Here is a 15,533-nt window from a genome sequence, read left to right as displayed (position 1 = left end):
GAGGTTATCTTCTTTTTTTTCCGATAATAATTAGAATTCGAAGTTTCCTTTTTCATGATTATAATCAGGATTCGAGGTTATCTTCTTCTTCTTCTTCTTTTTTCCGATAATAATTATAATTCGAAGTTGTCCTATTTCATGATTATAATCAAGATTCGAGGTTATCTTCTTTTCTGATAACGATCAGAATTCGAAATTATCCTCTTTCGTGATTATAATCAGGATTCAAGGTTTTCTTCTTATCTGATCGCGGTCACTTTATAAAGCAATCTTTAACAGTGATCCCTCTGAGAATGGATCTTTGTTCATACCTGTAACGCCCTACTACCTTAGAGATGTTACCATGTAATTTTAAAATGTGTCATTAACTCACTAATTGAGGTATTAGACCAAAGCATATGATTAACTAAAGTAAAGACTCATTTAAATAAGAATTCAGTATAAAAGTTTGGACATTCATTTAAATCATAAAAGTGTTACATTGGGATCCCAAAATATTATTTAAAAAATATTTACAATCCAAAAGTTAATGTACAGTTGACCTAGGTGACAAAATCGAACGTTTATAATGCGTTTCCCCAAAACAACCCCATCTGTGGCGGCCAGGTAGGCCAAACTTGTACTCTCCACTACATGCCCTCCAAATCATGCTTGGTCAGCCTTTCCCTTGCCCTTACCTGCACCAAGAGCACTCTTAAGTCAAGGCCCAACAAGAAAACTCCACACACATAACATATAACAATTCATTCCAGTAAATGCATAACCTTAGACAGATACAACTGACTATTCATATAGCGGCCTATGCCGATCAAGGTGCTTTACCAGGCACCAAGTTTACGGTCTTCATCGAACGGGTGAGTAAACCACCCTTGATGGGCTTGCCATGGAGGCCTGCATTCAGCTTGCTTATTGTCGTTCCCGGCCTTTGCCGATCCCAGCCTTCGTTGATCTCGGCCTTCGCCGATAAGTCATATACACACAAACATGGCATAACGATTATAAACATCTATACATAACACTAAACACAGATAATCGGGTCATGCCTTGCTCTACGGGCACAAACTGCTTTCTTACCTAAGTCTCGATCTAACAGTACCTGGCGATCCCGAGCACAATCCCTAATCCCGAGCCTTAGCAGTAAAACCTAGTCACAACATAATAATAAATAACCATCACAATATAAACTGATTAAAAACCTTCGATATAATATACTAGCCTCTGGGACCTCGAATTCTACTAAATCGGGTAGTAGGATCCTTCCTGAGCCTAAAACCCCTAATTGGCCACTATTTTCCATGTGAGCCACGACCCTCCTCAAGTCAGAGAGCTCGAGGCTCTCACCTGGGGGACAAGGGTTGCGGCGCACCTCAGCTTGCGCCGCGGCACCTGGATGGTTTCAGAGACCCGTAAGGCCTTCTGGGTTCATGCGGGCCGCAGGTCGAGCTCCAAGACCCAAAATTTCCCTGCATTTTCTCGAGCCAACTCCACTTAAATTCACTCTAATCCATACCTAAACTCAGAGCCACGACTAGAACTCATATCAACATAACCTAATCAATATAATTACCCCAAAACTACTCCATACCCTCACCAAAATCCAAAGTTAGCCCAAAATTTAAACCTCAAGAAATCCCCCTAAATTATAGTAGAAAACTCAACAAAAATCAGCATAAAACTCTTACCTTCACTGAGAATTCAACCTTGAGCTAAACCCCAAACACTTCAAGCTTCAAGTTCCTCAAGTCCTGAGCCAATTCCCCAAGAATTCCCTAAGCCTCCAAGCACACCAAGGGAGAGAGAGTGAGTCGAGTAGAGAGAGAGGGAGTGAGAGTGTTCTGCTTCTTTCCCAAGTATTCTTATGAGATTAAGTCCAACCAAGTTTATGATTAGCCTCAAAATGACCAAAACGCCCCTTAGATCAATTCTAGCCCTTTTAATACCACCAAGGGTAAATCTGTCATTTGCCACATTCCCACTAATTCCTCGAGTATTCCTATAAATCCCCAATTAATTCTGGCATACCCAAATAACCGCTAAATAACTACCCGCTGCCTAGTAGACCCCGAATACGTACTATGTTCCCAAAATACCCCTAGGCTCACCCCGAGCCCCGTTGTGACTATTCTGCTAATCTGCTTACTAGGATCACCTCAGACCACACATCTCAAATATATCTCCACAATATTGTGGCCTCAAGCATAACACACATATAATTACATTTATGCCCTCAACAGGCCAAAATTACAAATATGCCCTTATTAACAAGGACGGACTCGAGTGCATATTTAATTCACCTAACACATGCATATATATATATATATATTCACATTATATTATAACTCAAGTAATTAAGTACTACTGCACATATATCACAATTAATTACATAATAATAAAATTAAATCAATTAATTCCCTCCCGGCACGCTAATCAAGGCACTAAGCCTTATTAGCAGATTTGGGGCATTATAACTATCCCCTCCTTATAGAAATTTTGTCCTCGAAATTTACCTAAATAGTTCGAGATATCGATCCCGCATATCAGACTCAAGCTCCCAAGTTTCCTCTTCTACCTTGCTGTTTTTGCATTTTCTCCCACGTTCTACCAAACTGAACTAAGAGCATACAGAGCCACTCCGATAGTCTCCTGATAACTGTTGTTATAAGAAAACTCAATCAAAGGGAGATACTTACTCCAGGATCCCCCAAAGTCCAACACGCATGCCCGCAACATATCCTCCAGTGTTTGAATCGTCCTCTCAGACTGTCCATCTGTCTGAGGATGATAAGTTGTACTGAATCTCAACTGCATGCCCATAGCCTTTTGTAGGCTCTCCCAAAACTTAGAGGTGAAGGTGGGGTCCCTATCAGTCACTATCGATCTCGGAGTCCCATGGAGACGCATGATCTCCTTCACATACAACTGAAGGAGTATGAACTTTTCCTACCTCGAAGCATAGCTGTATACTACAAAATTTTCCTTGTCTGATGGACGACTCAGTAGCGGAGTGGGGATCAATCTCTACTTCAACTCCTTGAAACTATTCTCACATCTACCTGTCCAGACATACTTGGTCTTCTTACGCGTCAGCTCAGTCAATGGTGTGGCTATTCTGGAGAATCCCTCAACAAAACGACGATAGTACCTTGCTAATCCCAATAAGCTTCTAACCTCTGGTACACTGCTTGGTCTTGGCCAATCCCTCACTGCCTCTATCTTGGTTGGGTCCACCAGAATCCCCTCCTTACTCACAACGTGGCCCAGAAATGTCACTTGGGGTAACCAGAACTCACATCTACTAAACTTATCATAAAGCCTATGCTTTCTCAGTTGTTGTAGTACCAAACGAAGATGTTGCTCATGTTTTGTCTCTGATTGGGAGTACACCAGTATGCCATCAATGAATATGATCACACACTTATCCAAGTAATCCTTGAAGACCCTATTCATCAAGTTCATGAAAGCTCCTGGGGCATTAGTTAATCCAAAGGACATGACCAGGAATTCATAATGTCCATACCTCATACGAAACGCGATCTTTGGTATGTCCTCCTCCTTAATCCTTAACTGATGGTAGCCAGACCGAAGGTCAATCTTAGAGAGTACCATATTCCCTTGTAGTTGATCAAACAAGTCATCTATCTTGGGTAGTGGATACTTATTCTTAATAGTGAACTTTATTAGCTCTCGATAATTTATGCACATTCTTAAGGGCCCATCCTTCTTCTTGATGAACAACACTGGAGCACCCCATGGTGAAAAACTGGGTCTGATGAATCCTAAGTCCAGTAATTCCTGCAGCTGAATCTTCAGTTCCTTTAACTCTGCTGGCGCCATTCTATAAGGTGTCCTCGATACTGGTTCTGCTCCTGGTGCCAATTCTATGACAAATTCGATCTCCCGGTGTGGTGGCAATCCTGGCAGGTCTGCTGGAAATACATCAGGAAACTCACACACCAGCCTAATCTCACCCGGTTCAACTGAAATGACCCTAGTGGTATCCACTATGTTCGGTATGAATCCTATGAAACCTTCTTGCAATAGGTCTTTAGCCTTCAATGCAAAGATCATTGGTACTCGTGGTCCACTCACTGTCCCCACAAACACAAAGGGTTCCTCTCCTTCTAGGTCAAAAGTTACCATCATTCGCTTGCAATCTACTGTCGCCCCATACTTTGCAAGCCAATCCATCACCAATTCAATTAGATCTACAGACAACTCCCTATTGTCTATCTCTACTGGTAATGTTCTAACCCACCTTCTAGAGACTACCAGTTCCCTAGTCGGCAACAAAGTCCTGAATTCCCTAGCATACAGATCACAAGGTCTACACAAACGGTCTATCACTTTAGCAGATACAAACGAATGAGTAGCTCTTGAATCAATCAATGTTGTAAATGAAGAACCAAAAATAGAAATCTGACTTATCACGACTGAGGGACTAGCCTCAACATCGGTCTGGGTCAAAGTGAACACTTTGGCTTGAGTGAGGTTGTCACTCCTCTTTGGTTCTTCTTTTCTGGATTGTGGGTCATCCTTCCTCAAGCGAGTGACACTCCCACAGATGAAGCATGCTCTGACTCTACACTCCCCCAAATGTCGTCGCCTACACCGTGGACACTCTGGGAAGCTCCTCTAGTTCTTTCCCCCGCCCTGACGGCCACCAAAGGCACCCTGTGCCCTCCTATCTGGACCAGGAGGAATAAAAGAATCTAGGGCCTTTCTCTTCTACTCACTGGGGCCACGACCTCAGCTAGACCCAGTGAAGGGAGGCACCACCTTCGAGCATCACGCCTTGCGGTGCCTTCCTTCCAAATCTGATATTTAGCACCCTCAACAGTAAGGGTTTTTTCTACTACCTGAGCATAAGTGGTAGTCCTTGAATCCAGTGCTATCTTAACATCCCGGGCTATCATTCCATTCAGACCCTATACAAAGCGATCCCTCCGTGCCATATCAGTAGGCACTAGATCCGGTGTAAACTTAGCCAACCAGTTAAACTTCAAGGCATACTCTGTGATGGTCATCCTATTCTGGGTCAAATTGGTGAATTCATCCACATTTGCAGCTCGAACCGAAACACTGTAATACTTCTCATTAAAGACATTCTTGAACTCATCCCAAGTCATAGCAGTCACATCTCTCATCTGAGTCACAACTTCCCACCAGATGTGGGCGTCTTCCCTCAGCTTATAGCTGGCAAAAGCCACCCTCTCGTTCCCTTCCACTCTCATGAAATCCAGGATAGAAGAAGTCATGTTCATCCACTGCTCTACCCGTAGTGGGTATGGACCGGCCTAAAAAATGGGAGGGTGTTGCTTTCTGAAACTTTCATAGAAAGGCTCCCACCTATTCTCCATCACAGGCTGGGTTGGCACTGGTGCCACAGCCTGTGGGACCTGTAGTCCAACATCCCAAGGAGGAGTATGCTATCTCAGATCTCAAAGTTCATCTTCAGTTATCTGAAGTCTAGCTTGCATTTCTGCAAACATATGTTGTCAATTCTATGGGGCAAGTGGAGGGTCCTGAGCCTGGTTGTTATCTTCGGCCATATTGCCACGGAATATTATTAATCGTCGAGGCATAACTTCAATATGCGTACAATCAACGACGTTGCACATCAGGCACGATAGCAACATCCAAAGAAACCACCTCCCAGTTCAATCAATCAAACACAAATATCAAATCAATGCAATGCACACATAGCATAATCGTATATTAGTCAAAGGGGCCATGCCCTAGCATTATATACACTTATCATGCTTTAATTAGATTAATTAGGCAAACAGGGAAACTCAGACAAGAAATAAAACATATATTTTACTTAATACTGACCAACCTTGAGTCGAGCTTGTCTCTAGCAGCGAGCGTACATGTTCGGTCAATCTCTAGGAACCATAATGTAACGACCTACTACCCAGGGACCATTACGGTGTGCATTTTAAACAGTGCTATACTCGCTAATCGAGTCATTTGGCCATAATCGTGTAATTAAGTATGATTAACGGTTTAGGGTTAAATTTTTTTGTTAAGATACAACATTTCACTAAAACGTTTACTGTATACATTTAGATCCCAAAAATATAATTTAAAGGTTAATTACAATAAAATATTTACAACCAGCCGACCTAAGCGGCAAAATCGGGTTTAACCCTAGTTCCTCTTTAAACCCTTAGTCGTGGCAGTTGAACAGCCGCATATGTACACATCGTCACCTAAGCTCTCCAACTCAATGATGGTTCAGCTTTCTTTTGCCTTTACTTGCACCACATAGCACCCGTGAGCCGAAGCTCGGCAAGAAAACTCAATATGCTCATGAACAGGTAATAACATGTTACTAAATCATAATAGGCATGCCTAGCAGTAATAACCCTACTCATGCATGCAAACAACTCCAAATAAATGTTTGTGGAGTCCCGTGCTCTGAGTAGATGACTAATAAGTCACTCGCTACGAGGTAGATGACTAATAAGTCTCTCTGAGGTAGAGGACTAATAAGTCTCTCTGAATAGTTGACTAATAAGTCACTCTATAAATAGATAACTGATAAGACTATCTCCGTATAGATGATTGATAAGTCTATCTCTGTGTAGATGACTGATAAGTATATCTCTGTATAGTTGACTAATAAGTCACTCCCTGAGATAGGTGACTAATGAGTCACACTCTGAATATGTGACTAATCAGTCACACTCTATATAGGTGCCTAATGAGTCATACTCTGGATAGGTGACTAATGAGCCACACTCTATATAGGTGACTAATGAGTCACACTCTAGATAGGTGACTAATGAACTACACTCTGTATAGGTGACAAATGAGCCACACTCTGTATAGGTGACTAATGAGTCACACTCTGGATAGGTGACTAATGAGTCACACTCTTTGGGCTATGCACCCTAATCAGATAAGTGAATAATGAATGAGTCACGAACTTGGGCTCAACACCCACAGCCATGTGACGTTGCAGTCACCTGAGCCTTTTGGCCCTGGCTCTAAGTAACTAGCCTTTAGACTGGACAAGCGCTTTTGTTTTCATCGAACTTAAGGTCAGCCAAGCATTTCATGCTTATGATGATAATGCATATGTCGATTAGATCTAATCTTCACGACTTGCGTTAAACACGCTAATACCGTTCTTGACTCATAAACCAATACCATACGACCAGTGCTCAGTACTACTGTTGAACTTAACTAATGAGTCACAGCTCCACAATCAATACTGACACCATTTTCGCTCCCTGACTAATAAGTCAATGCTTCTTCAATGAGGTAATGAAAACAGACATGTATCGTAGGTCAAATATACAGATATAAGGCATTTAGCATGCTTAATCAATAATCAAAAGCATAATTATAATCATGCACAAATACAGAGACTCAAGCTCTGATCAATCTCGTTTTCAACATTCATACCATGCCCTAATCTCATGTATCTTATGCGTCACATGCATAACATACTGGGTGCAATTTTCTTACCTTTGGTCCAAGCATAGGCTACCAATAAATGAGCCATAAGCACGATCCTGTTTCCACACCCCTAGCGATAACAAAGTCACAACCATAAAAGGTGTTTCAATGAGTTCAAGTTCCAAAACCCAATCCCGGGCTCTCTCTCGGGACCTCCAATCCCACCAAACAGGGTGGTGAAATCATCCCTCGAGCCCTTGGGTCAAAACCCCAAAAAGTACCAAAAAACAACATTCTGAAGACTGAGTAGCGCTACCTATGGGTGCTACAGGCAAAACCTCAACCACCAAATAGAGCACCCAGCGCTGTAGCGCTACCACCCTAATGCTACAGCGCCCAAACCAGAATTCTCGGTTCTCAACTTCGTGTTCTTCAAAATTCAAAGCTCCAAATCTGATCCCAACCTATCCAAATCTCAAAATTAAAGTTCCCAAACATCCTAATCTCCCAAAACCAATAAAACCCAAGCTTCAATTCATCCAATAACTCATCAAAACATAAAATCCAATCAAAGCTTAAAAACTTTAAAAATTAAGAACTTAAAAACTTGGATTACCTCCGATTATGTTGTTTCTCGCTAAATCCTCTGGCTAATAAGCTTCTAATCTTCCCTAGAATCGCTATGCCTCGATCCTGCTTAAATTCGAGTCCTAGAACTCAAGTTTCCTTCCAAAATGCGATCGGGTGACGAAAAAGGAACAAGAGGAAGATAGAACGTTTTGAACGTTCTTTTTATGTTTCTGACAGGTTACTTCAAGCTTAAGTAGCCTCAAGCAAATCCTAATGCTCGAGGTCCCGAAAAATCCCCTGGGGGTAAAATAGTCAAAATTCCCAAAATTTCCCCCTGATCTCACTAACTCCCAATTTATCATCAAATATTTATTCCCATTACCCAATAACCTGGTAATGTACTATATACCCCTTGACTTACTCTGAATCAAGTATGGATCCCGTTGTGACTTTCCCACTAACTTTCCTCCTAGGATCATCTCGTGCTGAGTAACCCTAGCATAACCAAATAATAATGAAGCACCACACACATGCCACATATATGCCAAATATACCCGAAATGGCCAAAATATGAAAATCACTCAATTAATCAAAAATTTGTTCACATGCACATTTAATACACCTAAACATGCATATCAAGTCATATTATGATATAACTCACATAATTACATAAATATCACATAATTCCAAAATTTGCCATCCTGGCCCCCTAATCAAGGCCCTAAGCCTTATTAGGAAATTTGGATCGTTACAGATAAAGCTTGGCATGCTCTGATACCAAGTTGTAACGATCTACTACCCTCGAGTCTTTACCATGTGATTTTAAAATGTGTCGTTAACTCGCTAATCGAGGTATTAGACCAAAAAGTGTGATTAACTAAAGTAAAGACTCATTTAAATCAGAATTAAGTATAAAAGTTTGGACATTCATTTAAATCATAAAAGTGTTACATTGGGATCCCAAAGTATTGTTTAAAAAGTATTTACAATCCAAAAGTTAATGTACAGTCAACCTAGGCGACAAAATCAAACATTTATAACGTGTTTCCCAAAACAACCCCAGCCGTAGCGGCCAGGTAGGCCAAACATGTACGCGCTGTCTCACATGATCTCCAACTCATGCTTGATCAGCCTTTCCCCTGCCCTTACCTGCACCATAGAGCACCTGTGAACCAATGTCAAGCAAGAAAACTCCACACACATAGCATATAATAAATCATTCCAATAAATGCATAACCTTAGACATATACAACAAACTATTCACATAGTGCCCCTATGCCGATCAAGGTGCTTTACCAAGCACTAGGTTCATGGTCTTTACCGAACGGGTGAGTACACCACCCTAGATGGCCATGCCATGGCGGCCTGCATTCAACATTCTTATTGTCGTTCGGCTTGAATTCAGCATGCTTATTGCCATTCTCGACCTTTGTTGATCCCGACCTTCGCTGATCTCGGCCTTCGTCGATCAGTCATAACACACAAACATGGCATAACAATTATAAATATTCATACATAACACCAAACACAGATAATCGAGCCATGCCCTGCTCTATGGGCACAAATTGTTTTCTTATCTGAGTCTTGATCTGACAGTACCAAGCAATCCCCAGCCTTAGCGGTAAACCTAGTCACAACGTAATAATAAATTATCATCACAATATAAATCGATTAAAATCCTTTAGGATAATATACTAGCCTCCGGGACCTCGAATTCTACTAAACCAGGTGATGGGATCCTTTCTGAGCCTCTAAGTTTGAGTTCTTGAGCCCAAAACCCTTAATTGGCCACTATTTTCCATTTGAGTCGCGACCTTCCTCTGGGCGTTGTGGCCCACCTCAAGTCAGAGAGCTTGAGGCTCTCACCTGGGGGACACATGATGCGCCACGCCTCAGCCTGCGTCATGGCACTTGGACGGTTTCAGAGACCCCTAAGGCCTTCTGGGTTCATGCGGGCCGCAACGCCTGAAGAACAAGGCTGTGGCTCGAGCTCCAGAACCAAAAATTTCCCTACGTTTTCTCGAGCCAATTCCACTAAAATTCACTCTAATCCATACCTAAACCCAGAATCAAGGATAAAACCCATATCAACATAACCTAATCAGTATAATTACCCCAAAAATACTTCATACCCTCACCAAAATCGAAAGTTAGCCCAAAATTTAAACCTCAAGAAAACCCCCTAAATTATAGCAGAAAACTCAACAAAAATCAGCATAAAACCCTTACCTTCACTGAGAATCCGACCCTGAGCTAAACCCCAAACACTTCAAGCTTCAAGTTCCTCAAGTCCTGAGCTAATTCCCCAAGAATTCCTCGTGCCTCCAAGCACACCAAGGGAAAGAGAGTGAGCCGAGTAGAGTGAGAGTGTTATGCTTTTTTTCTAAGTATTATGATGAGACTAAGTCTAACCAAGTCTATCATTAGCCTCAAAATGACCAAAACGACCCTTAGATCAATTCTAGCCCTTTAATACCACCTAGGGTAAATTCGTCAATTGTCACATTCCCGTTAATTCCTCGAGTATTCCTATAAATACCCAATTAATTTGGGCATACCCAAATAACCGCTAAATAACTACTCACTACCCGATAGAGCCTGAATAGGTACTACGTTCCCAAAATACCCCTAGGCTCACCCCAAGCTGGGTATTTGACCCCATTGTGACTATTCCGCTAATCTGCTTACTAGGATCGCCTCAAACCACACATCTCAAATATATCTCCACAATTCTATGGCCTCAACCATATCATACATATAATTACATTTATGCCCTCAACGAGCCAAAATTACAAATATGCCCTTATTAAAAAAGAACAAGCCCACATGCATATTTAATTCACCTAAACATGCATATATATATATATTCACATTATATTATAACTCAAGTAATTAAGTACTTATGCACATATATTGCAATTAATCACGTAATAATACGATTAAATTAATTATTGCCCTCCCAGCATGCTAATCAAGGCACTAAGCCTTATTAGCAAATTTGGGGCGTTACAATACCCTTAACATGTTTGGTTATACGGGGTATGCGACCAGAATATCCCCTTAAGGACTGTATTCAAGGTTCGGCTTGTGAGTTGATCTTTGAGGAGCATCTCCATTTATTCTCCTAACATATTTGGGTTGAATCCTCTCTTGTTTCCTTAGTAGAAGATTAGCTCGAATGATGCCCGAGCTGGAGAAAAGTTCCCGATCATAGATGAAATGATATAGAGATAACGCTACCAGAGTTTTTAAAGCGAGTTTACATGCTTTGCCATTTTTTATCCTTATTCGTATCCTGGGAGTAATCTCGGGCGAACAGGTTCCTTAATGCCCTTTCTCCTTTAGTCTATTAGAACATGTTTACAAAGGTGTTGACGCCGTTTTTCGTCAAACAGTGAAAGAAGAGCACATAAACAATAGTTGATAATGGCCAATTGAAATAAAACAATGTAAACACACGATTTTTACGTGGTTCAGCAGTTAAATCTGCCTAGTCCACGAGTCTTTGTTATTAAACTCAAGATTATCTCTAGGAATTCTTCAAGAATGAATTCTCCAGAGTTTTCTCTCAAGGATCGGAATTTTCGGTCCTTTACAATGGTGCATGGCCTCTCTATTTATAGAGAAGGCTGCAGAATACTATCCCACATATTTTGGGTAGTTACTTTTTTAGTATAAATAAAATAAATGGCTTTAAATGCCTATAATCAGATATAAAAGGAAACGTCCCCTGAAGACCAGGAGACGTATAACTGACCAAATAATATCCCACGATTCTAGGGGATTTACAATAATAAATGAGGATTACATCTCATATTTATAACACTTGTAGATATTCAAGGTGGTTATCGCGTATCTCTAAGGCTTTAGCTTCCCAGGTTTCCCGTCATCTATCGAGCTAGAAACATCTCCCGAGGCCTCATGGCTTTCGAGATCGTACGTGCGTCGAGCTCGGGACCCCTGATCCGAAGTCGTCCCTGAAGATGAGTGTGTTCCCGGAGCTATCTTTCGAGATCATGAATACTTCGAGGTCACCATACTCGAGGTCGTCTATATCCTGCAAGCTCGACATACAATCCTGGAGCATGTTTCCAACCTTATGAGTCCACTTATTTGCGAATCCAACTTTCGAGGTCATAATTAACATAGCTCGAAATCTGGGTGTAACATCTTGCCCCCTCAAAAGTATTTGTTCGAATCCTAAGAGAAGGAAACTTTTGAACTACTTTCTTTGAGAACTGTACCGTCATACACTCTTGAAAATGGACACGCGTCAATTGGGTATTGCTCATTTTTGGTACTTGAGTACCTTGGAAACACGCCCACGATCGTCCGTCTGACACCTTTTCGGTGCCATCTTGTCATTGATCCCTAACCGTTGGATTTTGTAAGGATTTTGTTCAACGTTCCAGATTAATTCCTTTTTCCCACCTATATATACAAGACCCCACTCTTCATCTTCTTTTTCACCTTTGTTCACCATAAGCAAGAAAAGAAGAAAAAAGAAAACCAGAGACCTTCCTAAAAGGCTTCTGTCCCGCGCATGTTTTCTCGGCCAAAGAAACAAAGAAATCCAGGTCTGTTCGAGTCAGTGAGTTCTTATTTGCTACCTCTTCTTCAATCGACAATCTCTCTGTCGTCGCCATTATTGTGTAAGTAAGCAATCTTTGTTTCCCATTTTGTCAGTTTTTATTCAAACTGTTCTTGCTGTGTATGTGTATATACTAGTTTACATCCTTAGCATAATACGATAGGAGGTTTTGATCCGATAGACTCTTATGCTTTTTAGACTTCCGTAACGGATTTACATCACTGGCTTATACCCAGTTTTCATATTTGAGTGAGGTTCCAATTTTCTGGGTTTGAAAATTTTTTAGGCGACGTTTCTTGTACACTAAGTTTTCGGGTAAAAAACATGGGCCTTGATAAATGCACGAAACCCAAGGTTGCCTTTCCTGGTTAACCGCCACTTTCTTTTCCCTTGACTTTCAGGATTTTCAAAAAATTATCCACGCTCCTTTCTTTTTTCGTGGAACGCACGCCCTGACTCTTCAATAAGGGTCTTGATATTTAGCTTGTTTAGCTCCTAAACCCTGAGCTCGTAAGTTCGAGCTCGGAACTCTTGCATGCCTGGCCCTCACCATTTTTTCTTTCTCGCTAGATGTCACAGAATCTGGAAAGACGGTGGGGGTCGTTGCTGGCACTCCCTTACGAGCCAAAATCTCGGAGCCCAGAATCGCTATTCGCCTGTAATCAACGTCGGATAAGAGAATACGAGCTTGCGCGCGAGCAAGAGGACATTCGAGCTCACTACCACTGCCAGATTGACGAGGTCATAGAGGGGAAGAGGAGATTTCTTCGAGAGGCCCTCTATCCGGAATCCAATTCAGGACCTAGGCCGATTCCTCTCGATCCTTCGTTAAAGGTTACTGTCGCGTACCATCCGGGAGAGCTCAAATTCTCACTAATGGGGGAACCTTCCTCCTCGCAGCCGGGGAGAGAAATGTTTGAGGCCGAGCACTACTGGAGCTCGGTTACCACAACTAGCCAGATAAGTGACATCCTGGCTTTCCACGGCCTTAGCCTGTCAGGCTCCTTGAAGTGTCGACCTCCGGCCAACCATGAACGAAGCTGCTTCGCCCCTGGGGGCCGCGACGCCAGTGTGAAATACGCGGCCTGGAGCCAGGAACATATGAGGGCAGGAGCTCTGTTGCCCTTGAAGTCTTTTTTCAAGGACTTCACGGATTTCGTTGGGTTGGCTCCGTTCCAACTCAACACCAACTCTTACAGGGTACTGTCTGCCCTGAGGTCCTTATACCACGAGATGGGGTGGAAAGGACCTTCGCCTCAAGAGATCTTGTATCTCTTTTGTCTAAAAAGTAACCCCTCCCGAGCTCGGGGAGGGGATGGCTTTTATTACCTTTCGAGCTATCCTAAGGAGAAGAAGGTCTTTGAAGATCTTCCCAATCATCCGCCCGATTTCAAAAGGGCCTTCTTCTGGACAGATGGTCTGTCCCCGTCTCGACACTATTCATTCAGGCGGATTCGTAAGAATTCTTGTTATCTTTATTTTTGTGCTCGTGACTTTAGCTCTTAGACCCGTACTTAGTAGAAAGATGTTGTCTTTCAGCCAATTTTCAGCGTCCCACTCCCGACGATACAATGAAGGAGCATAGAGAGACCCTGCTCCAACTCCCACATGGCAGGAGGTCCATCTTATACCTTCTACACGAGGATAAGCTCCGAAAGTGCGTACTTTTGGGGGAGGGTCAGTCCACCTTTGACTGGTCCAATATAAAATATGAAAACTGGGAGCAGGTGCCACTGCCCACAGGCGCCCTTCCTTCGAGGAGAGAAACGAGGTCGCCACTTCCAGTTCGCCCAAGGAGCCTGCTGTCTAGGAATGAGGCTAATGATGAAGCCTCGAGCTCGGATTCGGATGAAGGTAAAGTCCTTCCTACCTCGAGAATGTGGTCCCCGACCTTACTAAAACACAGGCCCAATAGGTTAGTCTCGTGCCCACAGGATAGATACCACTTCTACATATGGAGTTGGGTAGATGACTGTGTCCATAGGTTTGATAGTGGGCTCGGGAAATACGACACCATGTACACCACGGATGAGATGTGGAACGGGATAGCCGTTCAGTATGGGACCAACGATTATAGGGACCTCTCGAGGTTATCACCCACATATAGGGAAGGCACTCCCCCCGCCTCCTCTGAAGATGGGGGAATTTCATGGTCCCCAAGTTCGAGCTCGGGGGAGAGTTCCAGTTAGGTTTTTTCTTTACCTGGTTTCCCTCTCTTTCCAAACTTATTATCATTGTCTAACTTATTGGAACTGCGCAGGTGCCATGAATTCCGACCTCGACGCTGTGCTCTTTAGCGATGGGGGAGCTGGCGCCCAGAAGAGCAAACGTCCGAGAATACCACGGAGGTCCGACCGACCATCCAAGGTACCCAGACGCCACGAGACGACCCCCACGGCCCAGACTACTGCGAGCACAGCCACGGAACCGACTATCCAGGTTGATGCGTCTGGCTCGACCGCGCCCATCTCGCTTCCTCCGACCGAAACTCAAATAACAGTTGTTCGACCCCCGAAGAAACCTTCTATCTCCAAGGTTCAGCTGCCGACGGCCCGAACTCATATTGAGGAGTTCGTGCTCAATGGCGCCGCTGGGACAGAAGGGGTTGTGCTCAGCTCGGATGTCCTTTCTCGAGTAGGTCAGAGCTTTTCTGGCTTCGGCGCCGACCACTAGGACCTCGTGCACAAGGCCTCGGACTGCAATACTCTTTATGATAAGAGTATCGAACTCACCGCCGCGGTAGCCTTCGCAACTCTATTTTAAATATCTGTGCCTCAGTTCGCAATTCTGATTCGTTCTTTGTGTTTCAGGCCCTTGTCATTTCAGCACAGCTCAACTATAAACTAACCAACAAGGTGCAAACGAGCATGTCTCTGGCCCAGAAGTCGAAGGATCTCGAGCTTAAGATGACTGACGAGCTCAAAGACTCGAAGTCTGAACTTGAAAAAATAAAGACTCGTCTCGA

The sequence above is a fragment of the Humulus lupulus genome, chromosome 1 (genome assembly GCF_963169125.1).
Source record: "Humulus lupulus chromosome 1, drHumLupu1.1, whole genome shotgun sequence".
NCBI lineage: Eukaryota > Viridiplantae > Streptophyta > Magnoliopsida > Rosales > Cannabaceae > Humulus > Humulus lupulus.
The sequence above is the reverse complement of the archived record's forward strand: the minus strand, read 5'-3'. Positions refer to the sequence as shown.